Source organism: Passer montanus, unplaced genomic scaffold (assembly GCF_014805655.1).
Source record: "Passer montanus isolate IOZ18808 unplaced genomic scaffold, ASM1480565v1 scaffold60, whole genome shotgun sequence".
In the NCBI taxonomy this organism is placed as follows: Eukaryota; Metazoa; Chordata; class Aves; order Passeriformes; family Passeridae; genus Passer; species Passer montanus.
The window spans coordinates 3,134,862-3,152,037 of NW_024371038.1; the positions used below are offsets into that span (position 1 = coordinate 3,134,862).

General features: G+C 41.9%; 1 protein-coding gene across 9 annotated transcripts in view; it reads right to left on the reverse strand.

Moving 5' to 3' along the window:
- Positions 1 to 17,176, reverse strand: part of ZNF644 (zinc finger protein 644) — a 74,497-nt gene that overhangs the window by 43,384 nt on the left and 13,937 nt on the right. For 5 of the 9 annotated variants that reach the window (XM_039727226.1, XM_039727237.1, XM_039727234.1 and 2 more), the window contains exon 1: positions 2,858 to 2,942. The exons of 3 other annotated variants lie outside the window; for them this stretch is intronic. The gene's annotated coding sequence lies outside the window, so the exon portion shown is untranslated. Of the gene's footprint in view, positions 1 to 2,857; positions 2,943 to 17,176 lie in introns of those variants that run through there. One more of the 9 variants, XM_039727239.1, reaches the window with a different exon arrangement.

The window sequence follows — 17,176 nt, forward strand, 5'->3', positions numbered from 1 at the left end:
TCTAAGGGACACAACGTATACAGGCATCAACGTTTATGTGAGTTTTCTGTCTGAGTTTTTTGAGATTTTTTTGTTAATTAGGCATAAAAAGGATATATTTTCATGATACTACAAACCTATGAAATCCTTTAACTCATTCTGACAGGACCTTTATCAGCCAGAATGAGCAACAATCACAATTTCCACAGGTCACTTAAGCTCTTTATGCAGTACCAATATGAAATTTACATCTACATTGGTAAAAAAATGCAGCAAGGAAAAAATGTTAATTAATAAAAATCAGATTATAGATTTGGCTTATAGGCAGAGTGCTCAAGAATATCAATGAATATATTTTCAGAGAAGACAAACTGGTTTTAGTTTATTTCACCAGGGATTCCTTTACACTCTGAAGTAGGGTGGACAGTATTTTCATCTGAACAAATCCGGCCTTGGAGGTTATGCCAAGTTTATTCAGTCTCAAAATCAATTTAAATGAGTGCAACATTGTTTAATTTTATTGTAATTTTTCCAATCTCTGGATACATAACAGAAAATGTTCTGCAATCCAGAGCACAAAGGAAACTAATTGAATGTGGCTTGTAGTAACTAACACTGCAGCAATGCATTTAGTACTAAAAGAATATAGAGCATAAAACAAGCATCTTAAGACAGCCAGCCCTCTGACAGCCACATCGCTTGAACCTTGCTAAAGATAAAAAGTGCTGGAAAACGTAAAAATATGAGATCAAGGAATCAGCATCTGTTCAAAAACCTTTAAGTCAAACCAACTTCAGGTGAAGCTGCAGAGCAAGTGACATAAAACTGGAGAAAATACAGAAAAGTTAAGTTCTCAGAGCTTTTAAAAACCTGAAAGGATTTGAAACTAATAACTGTGTGTGAACTTGTGTGTGCTTTATTACTATTGAGAATTTTATTCATTTTTCAGTTAAATTTTCTCCACGACTTGAAAAGGCTTGAACTAAAAAGTATACCCATTAGTAGGCTGTGCTAATGCTTGCAAGCTTAAGCACAAACTATTGCTCAAGAAATTCCACTAACAACCCTTGACTTCAGTGTCCATATGAAATTCAGTTAAAGGTACTGTCATTCTTGTTTAACATCCTGTTCATTCAGCTACTGATGCTCCTCTTTCAGTCAAGCTTTTCTGTATTAAATAACCTCACAAAGATGCTCTAAGTGGTCAGTGCCTTCTTCTCCTATTAGCCAGGTCACCTGTTGAGAGTTCAACTCCCTTTCTGCATTAAGAACTTTCATACTTTCCTAGGCACATCCTTCCTAGTGCTACTAAGCGTAAATCAGACACTGGACTTCACCAAACTTAAAAAAAAAAGTCAGTGTAGTACACTCTTAGTTTGGTTGGTTTTGGGGTGGTTTTTTTACAGTGATATTTGACCAGGAATTTTTTTTAATTAAAAAAAAAAATCATGCAGACTGAACAAAAGACAAAAATGTATAAAACAACAAGTCAAGTCTCTTTGGTGACGTTCTGGGTGTTTTCCTCTACAAAATTCCTTTTCCTTGGGGAGGTCTTCTTAGTAAAAATGAAATCTGTAGGAATGAATACTAGACACCAGAAGAAACTACCCTAAGAAGATATTCTGAAGATTATTAATTTCAATTCTCACTGTATTTCTTGTATAACTCTGCACCATATTCCTCTGCAGTTACATTATATAGGTTTGCAACATCAGCTCTGACTCTAAGTCAGTGTAACAGGATTGTCACACTGCACTGCTCTTTGATGCACCCTGCTTAAACTCCTCTCCAATAAGAAAACTGCTGCATTTTCTCTGCACCTAAGTGACCCACTAAAAGTTTCCCCAGATTTATCCAGCACTGTCTAACCAGTCCATTTATTCTGTCCTCAAATCGCCAACCTTGCACAAGTCGGGTAGTAAAGAATTCTACACAGAAGACTCACATTAAGTTACCAAAACTCTGAAGCATTTCGCCCTCCACTGTGAAGAATCTTCTCTTTAAAATTTGTTTTATGATTTGAATCAAAAATGATGTTGAAACTTCTATGAAAACCTGTCAATTAATGAATGTGTTAATTCACTACTCTATACAACACAAAATGACTTCTCACTCTAAAATCTGGTGCACGTTCTTTCTTCATATGCATTTGAAAGCAAACTTCCATGACACATTCTTATAATTAAATTATGCACTGAAAAGGGAGGCAGAAATCAGAGTATCACTGCAAATGAGGTTTTGATTAAAGGGCTAGAGCTGTACAACACTGATGGAAACCTGTTTTGATGGATCATACCTGTGTTCTATTACAAATTGATTTGTCAGTGTTACAGACCACACTGCCACGACAGAGGTACTGCCAACAGGCTGAAGGTTACACACAAACCGTGAGAAGAAAAAAAACTTTCTACATTTCACACACGTTCCATTTGTCAAGATGATGCTCATCACTGCAAGCTGGCAACACAAACTTTGTCAGAGTAATCACGAGATCCTGAAACCGTTGGGAGCCCGAACACACGACTTCGGTACCTGATCCGGTAACTTTTCCCTCGCTGCCGTGAACCACCGCTCCCGGAGGGCACGCCGGCCAGCGCCGCGGCGGCCCGGGGACCGGCCAGCCCTCGGTACCGACACCGGGCGTTTGAGCCTGCCCGCTGCACGCCGACAAGGGAGCGAAGGGGAGGGCGAGGAGCGCACGCTGCCCCGTCCCAGGCCGGCAGCAAACCCTTCCCGGGCTGCCCGCCAGCCCGGGGGCAGCGCGGGCGGGACCCGCGCAGGCAGAGGCGCGGCGGACCCGCTCTCCCCCTTCGCTCCGCGGCCGGCCGGGGGCGGCGGGGGCGCGACACAAAAAACTAAATCGTAACGGGAAACTCACGGGCTCGCCGGGCTGTGCGTCACGCCGGGGTTACGTCCTGCGCGCGCCGTCGTGACGTCATCGCGCAAAGCCTCCCGACCGCCCCGCCGCTCCGCTGCACGCACACACGCGCGCACGCGCCCCGCGGTGGCCGAAGGGCGCACGCGCACGGCATTGCCCTTGCCCCCCCAACACACACCGCCCCCGCCGGGAGCGCGCGCCCCCTCCCCGCCGCGGCAGGCGCGCGCCTCGCCCGGCCCCGGGGACGGGACGGACCCCGGGCTGGGGGGAACGGACCCTCACCGGGCGGCTCCCCAAACGCGCCGGGCGCCTGCGGGCTGCCCTTCCCACAAGCCTGGGGAAGCGGGTCAGGTGCGGCGGGATGTGCGCCGGGGCGCTCCCGAGGCGGCGGGGGAGCAGAGGCAGGCTGAGGGTGAGGCTCGGGCTGAGGTTCAGTCTCACGCTCAGACTCAGGCTCGGGCTCAGGCTCAGACTCAGGCTGAGGTTCAGGCTCGGGCTCAGGTTCAGTCTCACGCTCAGGCTCAGACTCAGGCTCAGGCTCAGGTTCAGGCTCGGGCTCAGGTTCAGTCTCACGCTCAGACTCAGGCTCAGGCTGAGGTTCAGGCTCGGGCTGAGGTTCAGTCTCAGGCTCAGGCTCAGGCTCAGGCTCAGGCTCAGGCTCGGGCTGCTGCGGACGGTGCCGGGGCGCGGGGAGCCTGATGGCAGCGGGCACTGCCCGGGGGCGGGCAGCCGGCAGGTGACAAAAAGACGCGCTCGGTCCCGTTCTCTGCTCAGGCTAATGCTGCTGAAGAGAAGCCCGGCGCACAGAGGGAATTCTCCCGGAGCCAGCGGAGAGTGCTAAGTGCGTAGAGACTGCGTAGATGAGTTAATTTTTGCCCTTCAGACTTGCTGGGCCCGGGGGATTTCACACTCGAGTGAGAAGCTGATAAAGGCAACGTTAGAGGTGTGAGCAGTGGTCAGAGTGCTCAGGGACACGACAGATGTCAGGAGCGAGGAAGAGGAAAAACACTGCACATGTAATTCAAAAGGGGGACTAGGTAGAGCCAAGCACTGTCAATCATTGCAGCCTCTATTCCCAGAAAAGTACTGAAGCAAATAATCACACATCTTTAGTACATGATCGCTAATGAAGGGATAAGTTACAGCCAACATACATTTGTCAAAAGAATCACATCGAGCCAAACTCATCCCAAGCTGTGACAGAATAACAGGCCTTGGACATGAGTAGTGCTTGGTCAGTCATAACTCAAGTCAGGTTTTTGACACCATCTCAGAGAAGTCTTAATTGAGCAAGCAAAAGACGTAACATAATGAAATTACTGCAGTGGTGCAAAATTACATCAGCAACATTTCATTGTGACAAATAGCAGGACAGCAAATACAGTTCCCTGGAGGTGGGTATGCCATGACTGTGGTCCCGAGTCTAATTATGTATGGGACAGAATACAGTTTACATGCATTGGATTTGCCAACAATGCCAAACTGGCAGAGCTGGAAGCATGTTACAGCACAAGAAAAGAATTCAAAACTTTCCTGAAAAACTTGCAGAAATATGATGCAATTGAATAAATACACGTGCCAACTTCAACATTTAAGCAGGAAAATAACAATTGCACAATCGCAAGACTGGCAACAGATGAATAAACACCAGGTTTACAGAAAAGGGGCTGGGGATCAGAGTAAATCAGAAACTGAACATGCATCAACAATGTCACACCGTTGTGAAAAAAGCTGCAATACAGAGAGATGCGTAAACAGAACTGTCATATCTAGGACATAGGAAGAATTCCTCATCTTTAATACTGGTGAAGCCTCATCTGTGTGTTCAGATTTGGCCTCTGCATTTCAAGAAAAATTTCTTTCAAAAACTTCCAGTGGAAGACAGTACAAGGAAGGGAGGGGGAAAAAAGTCACCATTTTAAAAGATGTGACCCTAACTGAAAATAGGAATGTGTAGGATTTTTAAGGCTAGAGAATAAAAGACTATGGGGAAAAAAATCCATTGTTCACTGAGTCCACTGCAGGCAAAGCTAAATGTAACAGCTTTAAATTGTACTGAGAAATTTCAGTTAGACATTAGGAACAGTTCTGTTGAGATACAGATAAGTAAAACTGGCATATATTCTCTACAGGATCCTGGAAATGGTATTAGTATGGTTTTAATATTAAGTTAAATATCTATAAGGAGAATATAGAAGAATTTGACTGCTGTGAAGTAATGGAGGCACACTAGGTTATAATTGTTTTCAGCATAATTTTCTGTAGCTGCAGTTACTGTCCAGGTACCTAGATATCTGTTCTGACAAAAGTGAATCCCAGAGGCATTTCAACATTTAATGTGTTGTCATGATCTTATGCACAGGTGTGGATATCCCCTTTGGGAGTCTTTGTCATGTTACAATCAGTATAGTTGTGTGGTAACATATGTCACATGCTCAGCTAATTTGCTAATTTATAAACTTTATACATCACTATAAATTCCACATTTAAAGATAATGTGTGTGCTAGTGCTCATGTAACCATCGTCTATCTCAGCTTTTGCTTTTCTTTGCTTTTTTTCTCCCTGGTACCAGAGGCTAATTTTCCCCAAAATCCATTAAATTCAGGGGTTTCTCTGGAGCTTGCCAGTTAGGAGAAGGCAGTGTGAGTGGTTTATGTTGCTGGACTGAGACCCACCAAACTCAACTCATTAGAGATGACTAAAAGGCCATTAAATAGGCCAATTTTCAATCTCCACTGAGTTAGACTGAATTCAGACTGATAGCCCACAGGCAAAAGGCTATGAATTTCATTAACAGTACCCCAAAGCATTCAGTCCCCTAATGAGTGCTAATATTATTCTTCTGAGAATTAAGCTTGTTTTCTGAAAATATACATTTATAAAATCGAGTTCTAATTATTTCGGAGCTTGTAAGGACAGTTTTTCCACTGCTGTTAAACAAAAGAAACATTACCATCTTGTGCAATCCACAGATTCCTTCTAAGATTCTTACATCACACGTGCTCCTCACTAACCAAAATGCAAACAATAAATATGTGAAAAAGCAAATATTAATATTACCTTTCTGCTTCTTGCTGAAAATAATATATTTTATTGCATGCAATCATTTTAAGGTCATCACATGTATTTAAATATATTTTGTCCCATAGAAGGTAAGATTTAAGGAACAGCAATTCTTGCTTCAATTCTGCAATAACTGAAGGAAATCACCAAAAGTATTAACTTGTAGAAAATGCAATGTTTTATTAAAGTTCACATCTATTTGTGAACAAGTAAAATGCTTAGCCTAACAAAACCTGAACTTCAGTTCTAATGCTGCCAAATCCCACAATTTTTTAATAGTTTAAAGATATCTAGCAATTTTTTAATCTCTCAGCACTTGAACTAAGAGGCCCAATTCCATTAGCACTAGTGGATTCTTGAAAATGCTTATGATTCACATAATCTGTGGATCAAAAAATCCACATTTGGTGTGAGTGAATAAAGAACATAAATGCAATATTTCATTAAAATGGCAGTGTGGTAAAAGATTATGTCCAGTGGTGTCAGAAGTCTTTATCTGATTTCTAATTCCACTTCTGTTGCCATTTGTAATATGTGAGAAGTGGTAGATGATCTTAAAGGTTGCCTGATGGATTAAGAAGATTTGAGAAATAGACACAAAATGACACAAAATTGGGATTGCATTTCTGCACGACATAGAACCTTTAGGACCAGTGAAGCATTCTAATGTCAGTGAAAGAACATGTCTGGCCAGTAAAGAAGCACACAATAGGATCCTTGAACATCAAGGCAGTCACTGCACAGCTGGCTTTCTGTTTGCAGGAATGCTGGCTGTGGCCTGTATTGTTTCTCCACCAATGCAGACAAGGCCTAATAATGGTTAAAACAGCATTTGAAAATCTCTTGAGAGAATGATGCTCCTACTTCCTCCTGATCTTCAACATGGCTATAAAAAGCTTAAACCAAGGCAGGTTCTTTCAAGTTAGCAGCAAAGTATGATTAACTGGAACCAATTTAGAAACTGTTTCTTCATATAAACGTTTTTGTAGCTGAAGCTGCAGAGGGAGAGTTGGAAAATGTTTAAGCTGAAGCATTTTGAATGAAAGAAGACTGCAAATGCCTCCTTGTACCACACAGCAAAATCCCAAATGCCTGGAGGGAAAAACTTTTTAATGATAATTTCTTACATTTATATAGCACCTTTAATTCCCTAGGACCCCAAGCACTTCATTAGCTCTATGCAAAAAGCTTCACCATGGAAATATAGCCACTATAGGCATCATTCCTGAACATTTCATATTCAGTTGACATATATTCTGGTGATCCTGTGTACAGCAAACAAAACAACAACAGATAAAATATTAAGCTATATCATTTTGAGTTATAGAACAATTTAAGGCTGTATGGTTCACAAAATGCTGTCATGTAATGGACACATCACATTTAGCCCATTAATTTTCCTTCTCCATTTACTATTTCCATCTCATCTTTATACCACAGCCCTTGGTAGAAAATTTTGTCTTCCATAACATTTTCAAAATTGAAATGATTCTTGATGTCTGAATTTCAGACATAAATGGTCTCTATAGGTAAAAGTAGCATCTTTTATGAAATACACTACTACAGTCTGAAAAAGTAGAGTTTTTGAGTACCTGAGATATAATGATGGGATTTTTTTAAGGTCAGATAGTTGTACTAATAAAATCCTTTATCTTTATGTATAAAGTTTGTCTTGTCTTTGCCTTTAGAACCTTGTAACTACAAAAGCAAGCACACAGAAACATGATATGAAAGATATCTGTGTTTCACTGCTCAACTTGCCACAGAGTTTTTCTTTACTCTCTACAGAGATGTTTCTGGTTTCTTGGCCTTTCTTACAATGACATGTTGCTGATTTCACTAATATCCATAAATTTAGGAACTCAATGAACTTGTTATTTCAACAAACAGTAATCAACATTATTTTAATTGAAATATTAGAAGAACCAATAAAAGAATTATTTGGAGCAGTTTGATTTATTTCAACATTGTAAAAAAAAAAGGGGGGAAGGTGACTTTTCCTAATCTTTTTTTTGCTGCTTGAGTGGTTGATTCATGTTTTGCTGGGTTGCTTCTTTCACAGGCCCTTTTGAGATACAGTTGTCAATGTTAATTAAGGAGGATTGTCTTGTCTATTTTTCAGACAGAACAAAAAGTGTATTTTATTTATAAATTTAGACTCTGCCATAATTCAAGATATTCTAGTCATCTTTGTCAATATTAATTAAACTTTTTAAATTACCAGTAAAATAATAAGAGAGCAGCAAGAGCATATAGGTAAAATTAAAACCAAGTTTCTCTTAACAGTGTTCTCAAGATAAGGTTAGTCCTGAAATGAAGTATTTTGAAACAAGGGTGTTTAGACAGCGTGCCTAGGGGAACATTACTGTTTGGCACAGTGGACTGTCTTTAGAACTGTCCTACTGTTGTGTGTGTTTGAAATCTCAGAGAAGTTTGCTCAGATTACATTATAAAGACAACTGCCACTGTTTTCTCACTGCTCAGCTTCTGTCCATAGTCAGTGGTAGCAAAATTTCTGTGTCTGCTGCTCAGACCTGCTCCCCTTGGCTAGGCCTGTGCTTGCAATTACAAACCAGCTTTTGTCAGGACAGCAGCTCGTTCCCAGCTTCCCACAGTTGTCCTGTTCTCAGTGTCACCACCATGGAGTGCTCCTGTCATCTGCCACCGACCGGAGGGGAGCAGCTCTGGGGCAGCACTGCCTGCCTGGCACACCATGCTCCATTCCTGGCTGTTCCACAGGTACCACCTCAGTCAACTATCAATTACAAATCCTGCATTAATTATCAATAGTCATTTATTAACCTTAGCCCTTATGCTTATTTTATTTCATCAGGTGTTATTCTAATTCATCCTCCAAGACAACAGCTAAGCCTACATTTGTGTTCCTTTCAGGAGGATCTGCCATCTCTCTTCTCACACCTGAGTTGCTGAGCTCAAGTCACACAATTCAAAGATCACAAGAAAGCAGATTAGTGTAGGAAAATACCACCATACATTATAACACTGACCTTCTTAAAAACAATGCATTGCCTTGGAGAGTTGCCATTTACATCACACACACAGGAAGCATTCATATATGAAAATATGCTATGAGCAACGAAACCATAACAGGCTGCTTCCTGAATCTGTTGATTAATTATAATTTAGTGTGAGAGGAAGAAAGCAGTGGCAATAAACTGGCCTTCAATAGATGATGGAAAAGGACCTAGATCTAATAGGTATAAATTACCATAGCTCTGCTTAACTGATGATTCAGTTCACATTACAGTGCCAAAATGATACACAGGGAGAAGACAGAAATAGTAATTTCAAGATCCTTGTTTCAAGTGTCACACTGGTAGCCTCAACATCCCCCTGCAGAGGTCACAGCACAAATGAATCCAGCTCCAACCACTATGGGCCACTATGGGCCAGACCTTTGCCACAACTGTGCTACGCTGGCAGAGTGACAAGAGGGAAACTGCACTAGGCCTGAGAGCGTCACCTTCTGTCTCCTTCAAGGTGTGCCACCCCACTTCCCACAGCCACCTCTGGCACTAGCACCAGGGTCACACCCGTGGCTGCAGCACGTATTAGAGACCAGAGCAATGTCAACGTGGAGAATTAGAATCAAGAACAAGAATCCTGTGAGGCACACTCCGTCTCCAAACTGTGATTTTTCTATGTCCAGTGAGGGACACAGGTGGCACAACATGGGGAAGTCACCTCTCTCAGGCAAAGACCATTTCAACACCCTCCCCAAAAGGAAAAGGCTTTGCTAGCCAACCCCCACCACTTCCTTACTTCAAAGTCATCGGCCAGATGGAAGCCAGGACAAAGATCCAAGTGAAGACATCTTCACAAACCCCCTCTGCCTTAAGAAGCAAGTTCCATATGTTTTAGCAGCACTTGAAAAATGAACAGCATCTCTCAGTCGTCAAAATCATTGCCAGGCAGGATTTCAGACTGCCTTCTTTTCCCTGCAGTTTCCCACTCCTCTGCCTGGTAGGCCACTGCTACATCAGCAATTCTGATTTCTCTCACTGTTCCATGGACAGAGACACCTTCCTGTCCTTATGCTTCACACAACTACAAAAAGCTTTATTATTGTTTGTTTGTGAAGAGGTTTGTGTATGGGAAGGCTTTTAAAGAAGTAAAGAAAGCAAAAAAACCATTTTACTACTATTAATGTGGAAGTACTGTGGATCTTGTTTTGTGTTTATGTAAGATCACAGCAGCAGAAAGTCTGTTTGATATGCCATACCTTCTGTTTGTTTCTTAATTGTAAGGAGTTTGGTTTTGATCAAGACAATTAATTATGAATATACCTGAGTTTTCTAACATCAGGGATAAACCTTAAAAAAAACTACAAAAGCTTTTTTAGACTATATTGTAGTGTATGGATAAGTAAATATCTTCAGAGCATAAAAACAGACATATTTGTAATTGAATCCTGAAAAGAAGGGGGGGGGAACTACATGAAATTGTGATAGTTCTACACAGTCTTAGAGTTAATATGAAATTGTGAAAAATTATTTATCAAATTTTGTGGTTGCAGAGAATCAGTATATGGCATGGTTTATTAACAAAAAGGAAAAGACCAAGGTGCAACGTAGGGTTATTATGATGACAGCACTTTTAGCCAGTAACTTTTTCCTTTCCAACCTCCCTGCCAATCCCTTTTTATGCCAAAGGAAGAGGAGCATCTCTCAGCTCCACATCCATTACCACTCTTCTGCAAAAACATACCTTCAGTGCAATGATCAAAAGCTATATTGAAACTTTTGCTTCTCTCTTGTCCATCCAGTATTTCCATATCACAATCCCACTTAAAACTCTCAGGTGAATTATTTTGAAAAGCAGTTCATTTGCCATTATCTCATTCAGGAAATACTGTCAGGTTTGGGATTTGCAGGCAGATCTTGTATTATACCACTACTGGTTTTAGTGTGAAGCTCATATGAACATAAAGTGTCTCATTATAAGCTCACTGAAATAACTACAAAGACTTTAATGAGCTTTCAACCAGGCCCTGGTTGAAAATTCTAGCACTAATTTTCCTACTAACAAAAATCTACGTATTTAAAATAACTGTAAAATAGCTATTCCAGTATCCTGGAATGCATGCTGAGTAGTGGTTTCTCAGACAAAAGAATGAGTGAGGAAACTTAGAAGAAGAGTCATGTTTTAAAATTTGTCCCAGTTTCACAGGCCTTGGTTCTGGGTTCCAACAAAGTGTGTGGAAAGGGACTCAGATAAAGCTTTGGAAATGTATTTTTAGTTAGATTGTGCAGATAATTCATAGAGTAAAAATGGGGTATCTGTAAAAGCAGAAATAATCAGCAGAGTAGTGTAATTTTGGGAATTTCAGCAGAAGAAGCTATATCTGAACACTCAGGAAGCACTCAAATCTGTCTATTACTGTGTCAAATGTGTCCCTCTAATTCCATCCCAAGCATATCAGAATTTCTTCTTAAGACATTATGTGTGAATTGTCATTCAAATGCACCTCTAGCTTTTACTTACTACATTTATATTGTACTCTAAAACAGCATAGAAGTTTTTACTTAATCTGCACAAAAGAGAATCCTGATTTTGAATTTTAACAGGAGCCAGATAATGGTGGTTTAATATTTCATGTAGATGTCTTAATCAGCAAGTCATTTAACCCAATCCATGTAAGAGAGTACTTTTTAAAGGATCCCATTTACAAATAAGCAATATCCATGTTTTGCCACATTTTATCAATTATGCTTTCCAAAAGAGGAGGGTGTAGTCTCATTTGTGATAGTTTTAGGAAGCAGAGCTCTCCACAGTGACTGTTAAATGGCACATGCTGGGGAAAACAGTGCTTATTAGGATTAATTTAAGACAATGGGTACTCACTAAGCCTGAATTGTATATGATCACTTCCACCATTAATGCATTACAGTTTATCTCATCCTTTAAAAAGAAATAATTCTATATTGAGAATTCCTTTTTTTCCCTGACAGAGCTGACAGAATTTAAATCTCAGGCCCAAGGGAGGAGAGCAGTGGCTCGAGGCATGCAGCCCTCCTGTGCTGCAGCAGGACAGCACAGAGGGCAGTTCAGGCCAGCAAGGGCTACGAGGAACAGTGACAGCCCATCCTTGCAGGAGTTTCAAGTAGTAGGTTGTGGAAAATTAATGATGCCTGACTGTCAAAGCTTGTGTTGATCAAACAGCTCTGCAGCCTGCTGAGAGCAGAGAGGCTGAAAACGCCCTCTGAGAACACATCCTGCTCTTGCTGCACAGGACCCAGAACAGGAGATCACAGTGCTTCACAGCAGTTCAGAGAGCTGGTACCTGGTGTTAACAAGGGGCCCAGGCTGGAAAGGAGGGTGAGCATTCAGGACACAGAGCCACCATTTCCAACCCCAGGCATACATGAACTCTGGCCCTTTTATACCTCTTGTGCCAGAAAGGGTCACTGTGAAGTACAACCTGGGGCAGCAGCAAGCTGGGGAGCTCCTGAATGCAGAGATGTTGGGAACCAAGGCAGGGCAACCACAACACATGCACAGGGGCTGGCTCGGAGGTACCTCTATCCCATAGCAGCAGGATACCATGTGAGGCCTTTCCAGTACTCATGTGACATCAGAACACACGTACCACATACAACCCACAACTCACACACCCCTACCTTCATGTTAAATACCTCATAAAAACCTCCATCAGCCTTCTGATCCTGCTGCAGGAGCCAGCTGGTGTCCTGCCTGGGATGGTGAGCACCTCTGTGGTCCTTCAGTCCATTCTGAGACAACTCATTCAGGCCTTCACTTCCCAAACAAAATCTGTACTGCTCCCTCCTTTTGCTTTGCAAACAATTTATAGAGGGGGGAGGGGGGGTCACTCTTCCTTCTGGGAAGGAAGATAGCTGATCCTCCTCTGGGTTAAGAGATGCAGAAAAGGCTTGGCTTGTAGCTGTGGCCTCCCAAACGTGGAAGAAGACTATGAGAAGCCCAAAGTGCTTGCAGATGGCAGCCCAGGGCCAGGTGGAGGGGGCTGCACTAGGGGTGATGAAGAACACCTCCCTGTTAAGCAGAGTGGCAGCTGGTGCAGAACAGGTGTGGCACACACACAGGGGCAGAGCTGCAGTGTAACACACTAAGCCACATGGCTCTGTTGGACAGGTGTGGGGGAGCTTCAGGGAAAGTCACTCAGTGGACATCATCCAGATTCTATGCATGTGGGGGGAAACTGAGAAGGTTTCTCAGCAATTTTCCCATAGCATCCCAGCTGGAGCACCACCAGGGAGCCCCAGAGGGCACATCATGCTCAGACAACACAGCCTTAACAGTAACACAGGAGCACTTCTACTGGACAGGACAAAACTATTTGGCCTGCCTACATCTAGCAGTTCTTTTGTTCTGAGAAGGATGAGTATATTTTACTTGCAGGGAGGGGAGGCTGACTGAACAAGTCTCATTTCCCAGCAGGAGCAGGAAAATTAAATGGCTTGGGGAGTACCCCACTGGAAATGTCATATGAGTGATTACCTGTGCACCTAAAAGGAGAATATCCTAATATAAAATGTGGTATGTATCAACCTCAACTTAAAATGCTTCCTAGCTATGGGATCTCAAAAAATCGCCACAAACTCAAGCCTTGAGTTTAATTTCATTTAGAAATTAAAATTTTGATTTTTTTTTCTTACACTGGGCTGGGTTTGAAAAGAAACTAGAAAAAAGAACTACCACAAAAGAACTTGCAGAAGACCCCAACATTTCTCCTTATTTTATATTTTACTTCAATGGAACTTTAAGTGTAAGAAGACTGGCCTGGTCCAGATTTGATCATTCTTTTCCAAAGCCTGGGAGACTTGCAGGAGTGCCTGTGCTTTACATTCTGCTTCATGGGAATGTTATTTTGATTTTTATTTTACTAGTATTTAAAAGCACTCACTAGAAGTTCCTGCAGCTGTATGGCCACATAATAACTGACAGCCTCTAATTCCTCATGCACGGCACTCAGCATGGTATAATCAGAAAAAAGGCCCCAAATCTGTTCCTGCATTCTAATAAGTGTGTGTGTCACTTTGCAGGAGATCAGAATCCTGTCCAAATTCTGCAAAGTCTAACAGAACAACAGTTGCCAAATGACAAAACCTATCAGAAGACACAGAGTAAAAAGGCACATCTTTGTTTCTGATCCTCACAGTGCCAGCCAGTACTGGCAAGAGAAGCATCAAGGTTTCCAAAATAAAGCCAGTTAACCACGGTAACTGCTATTAAATATAAACAAAGACATAAAAGTAGGGTCCTTGGAAGCCAGTATAAGAACATTTGAAACAGTGGCTATGTTTACAATTACTGCTTTGTTAACATTATGTACTCCTGGAGCTGTGCAGCTCCACTGCCTGTGCTGGGAACACAAGCACAGACCTCTGGAACCTGCAGCAGAAATCCCAAGAGCAAAATATTCGTGCAGCCACACTGTGGAGTGGTGGGAGGAGAACAGGGACTGCAGAGAGGAGCAGCTTCTTCCCCTTCACTGTCAGGCAGGACACATTGCACAAGGGAGCAGCCAGAGTACCTCCACTGTCCTTCTCCCCAGTAACTCCCCTCATCTCAGTAAAGCCAAATTCATTACAGCAGCTAGTTGCTTTAAAGGCTCTGCCACTCCAGTAGTAAGAAAGTATGTGCTGGCAGCCTGAACCAGGTAAAATTACTTGGAAGATAACATAACAGTGAGAAATTAATGGGTATTAATTAGTATGTTAAAAATACAGCCATTTTTCTTGCATTGACACAAAACCTGTATCCATTTAATTTAATTAGTAAAAAAATGGATGCAGTACTATCAACATGTAGACAAAATGCAGGGGGTAAAATGACATTGTATGGGTCTATTCAATACTTACAATTTCAGCAGCCTTGTTTTCTGCAGGTACAATGCTGGCATTTTTCATCTGAGCACAACCTATAATGTTCCAGATTCTGGATGTGAGAAACAAGACTCTGATCCACTATCCACTGGAGTACAAGCTGGTCTTTTGGGAACTGCTAGAAGATTCCAAACAGAACTGTTTGTGCAGAATTGGACTGAACTGCTGTCCAAGACATGGCTATTAATTGGAGCATTGCTAGTGCTTCAGTATTATAAAACAAATACACTAAAATAATTAATTGATGTCATTAAACTGCCGTGGTGTTGAACATGTATTGCACTCAAACATACTGAATGTTGACAATTTATTATTTCAGCTTTTATGACAACACCTCTGTGGTAATATTTCTGCAAAATCTGTAAGATGTAGGAAGGGGAAGTCTGCACACTATAAAGTGCCACAGAACTGAAGACCTGTCAAAACAAAATGAGCTATAAAAACAATAATATTCAAGCAACATCACTCTCATTAAACACCTAATGATGCCACAGGCATATTAGTGGGGAAATGCTCATGAGGCTCATGAAGAATTAGGAGAAAAAAAAAAATAAAACCCTTCTCCTAAAACCGCTTGCCAAGCTGTTTGAACATTCTGCCGCAGGCAGTTTCTTGAAAAAGATGGAGATGTGAATGGAGACAGGCAGTGACTATTAGATGCTGATGATGGTGAGGGCAAGCAGAACTGATGCTAGAGATTAAGGGCTGCATTTTGCTTTCAGTTGTCTCGCCTGTCCCAACATTTCATAGTATTTAAATGAATCTGTTACATAAGGCATTTCTCCTGTCTACACCGCTCAGCAGCCATATTCTCCTTTCTGGTATGGATTGTCTTGGGAAACTTGCCAAGCTGTGACAGAGCAGTGCATAAAAGGAAATCATGCTCATAAGCTGGGGGTGGGGAGAGCTGCAGGTGAACAGATTCAGTGCAGCAATATATATACACTCTCCTGTCTCAGAAACTGAGGGTTTAAATCAAAGGAGACCCAGAGTGCTGCTTTAAAAAGTGCACAGGGCTGCTAAAGACCCCAAACATCCCATTCATTTGCTGCAGGGAGGGTGTGAGCATTGTGGAGCAGAACTGCTCAAGACTTCACTGGCTGCTGCTTTGGCAGATTGGAAGAACAGTTAAGTACTTTTCCTTAAGACACCAAAAAAGCCACATCCAGTTTTGGAGCACATTCATGATACACCACAACTCCTTTACACTAAGGAAGGAATTAGATCTTTTACTTAAAGACAGAGGGAAACACAGGTGGACACTGCCTCTTGTAGGAGTAAGTTATTACCTGCCTGCCAGGACCTGCCTGCAAGGTTTGGCATTTCCTGTAGAACCCAGGGAAGGCACTCGTTAATTTTGATTATTTATTAATAGTCAAGCTCGCAGGTAGCTGCTGGCTTTTCATTTCTATACCTCAAAATGCTTTATAAAGGAGATCATTACCAACAAAAGAACACAGACATCTACATTTGGGTTTTGGCATGGAAAGTGTCACAGTTCACCTGTAAAGTAGATTTGCCAGCTCAGCTTTATTCTGGCCACCTGCCCTGGAAACAATTAAATTACTGGGGGTGGGTGGAAGGATTCATAGCTGAAGTTCAGTAACACAAACATCTACAGGAGATAAGGCAACCCTACACAGTGTTGTGCCTGGCTGGAGGATGTGGAGGTCAAGGAGACTCTCAGCTGGAAGTTTGCAACACTGCAGCAATCTCCAGGCATCCCCAGATCAGATTCATTACTACAAGGTACTGCTGTGGACTACTACACTGAACACTTTTAACTGCTCCATCCCTGACAAAGATTTACTATCCTTTCACCATCTTCACTTGTTATAGTAAAAGACAGGTAAAGAAATGTATAAGAGCTGATAAATTTTTTTGCAGTTTTGCACTGCACACAGACTAGGGTTTTTTATCTTAATGACCTGCAGCTGAAAGAGATGTTTTGCTTTAGTGTTTTAAAGCACTTCACAAAACTTAACACTAATTTATTCTTTCACAGTGTGTGTGGGGGGGAAGCTTCATATCATTACTCACATAACAGAACAATGTGAAAAATGGAAACAGATGTGTCTCATTTAAGCATGAATAAGGAAGTGAAAGATTAAGAGAAATACCATGGCTTGGTAAAGTCAAGACAATTTCTTACGGATCTCCAGTGGGTCCTGGAAGATCTTCCTACCAACTTGGTCCCTGATTCAGCAAGCACATGGAAGTGCTTAACTCCAGCTGCGGAGGTTGTCTCACATGATTCATCTATAATACTTTTAAAAGCTGTATAGTCAAATGAATGCTTTACAGGAAGGAGTTGAGGGATCAATGGCATTGTTCCTGAAGACAGTAAGGCACTTACTGTTTTCAGAAACT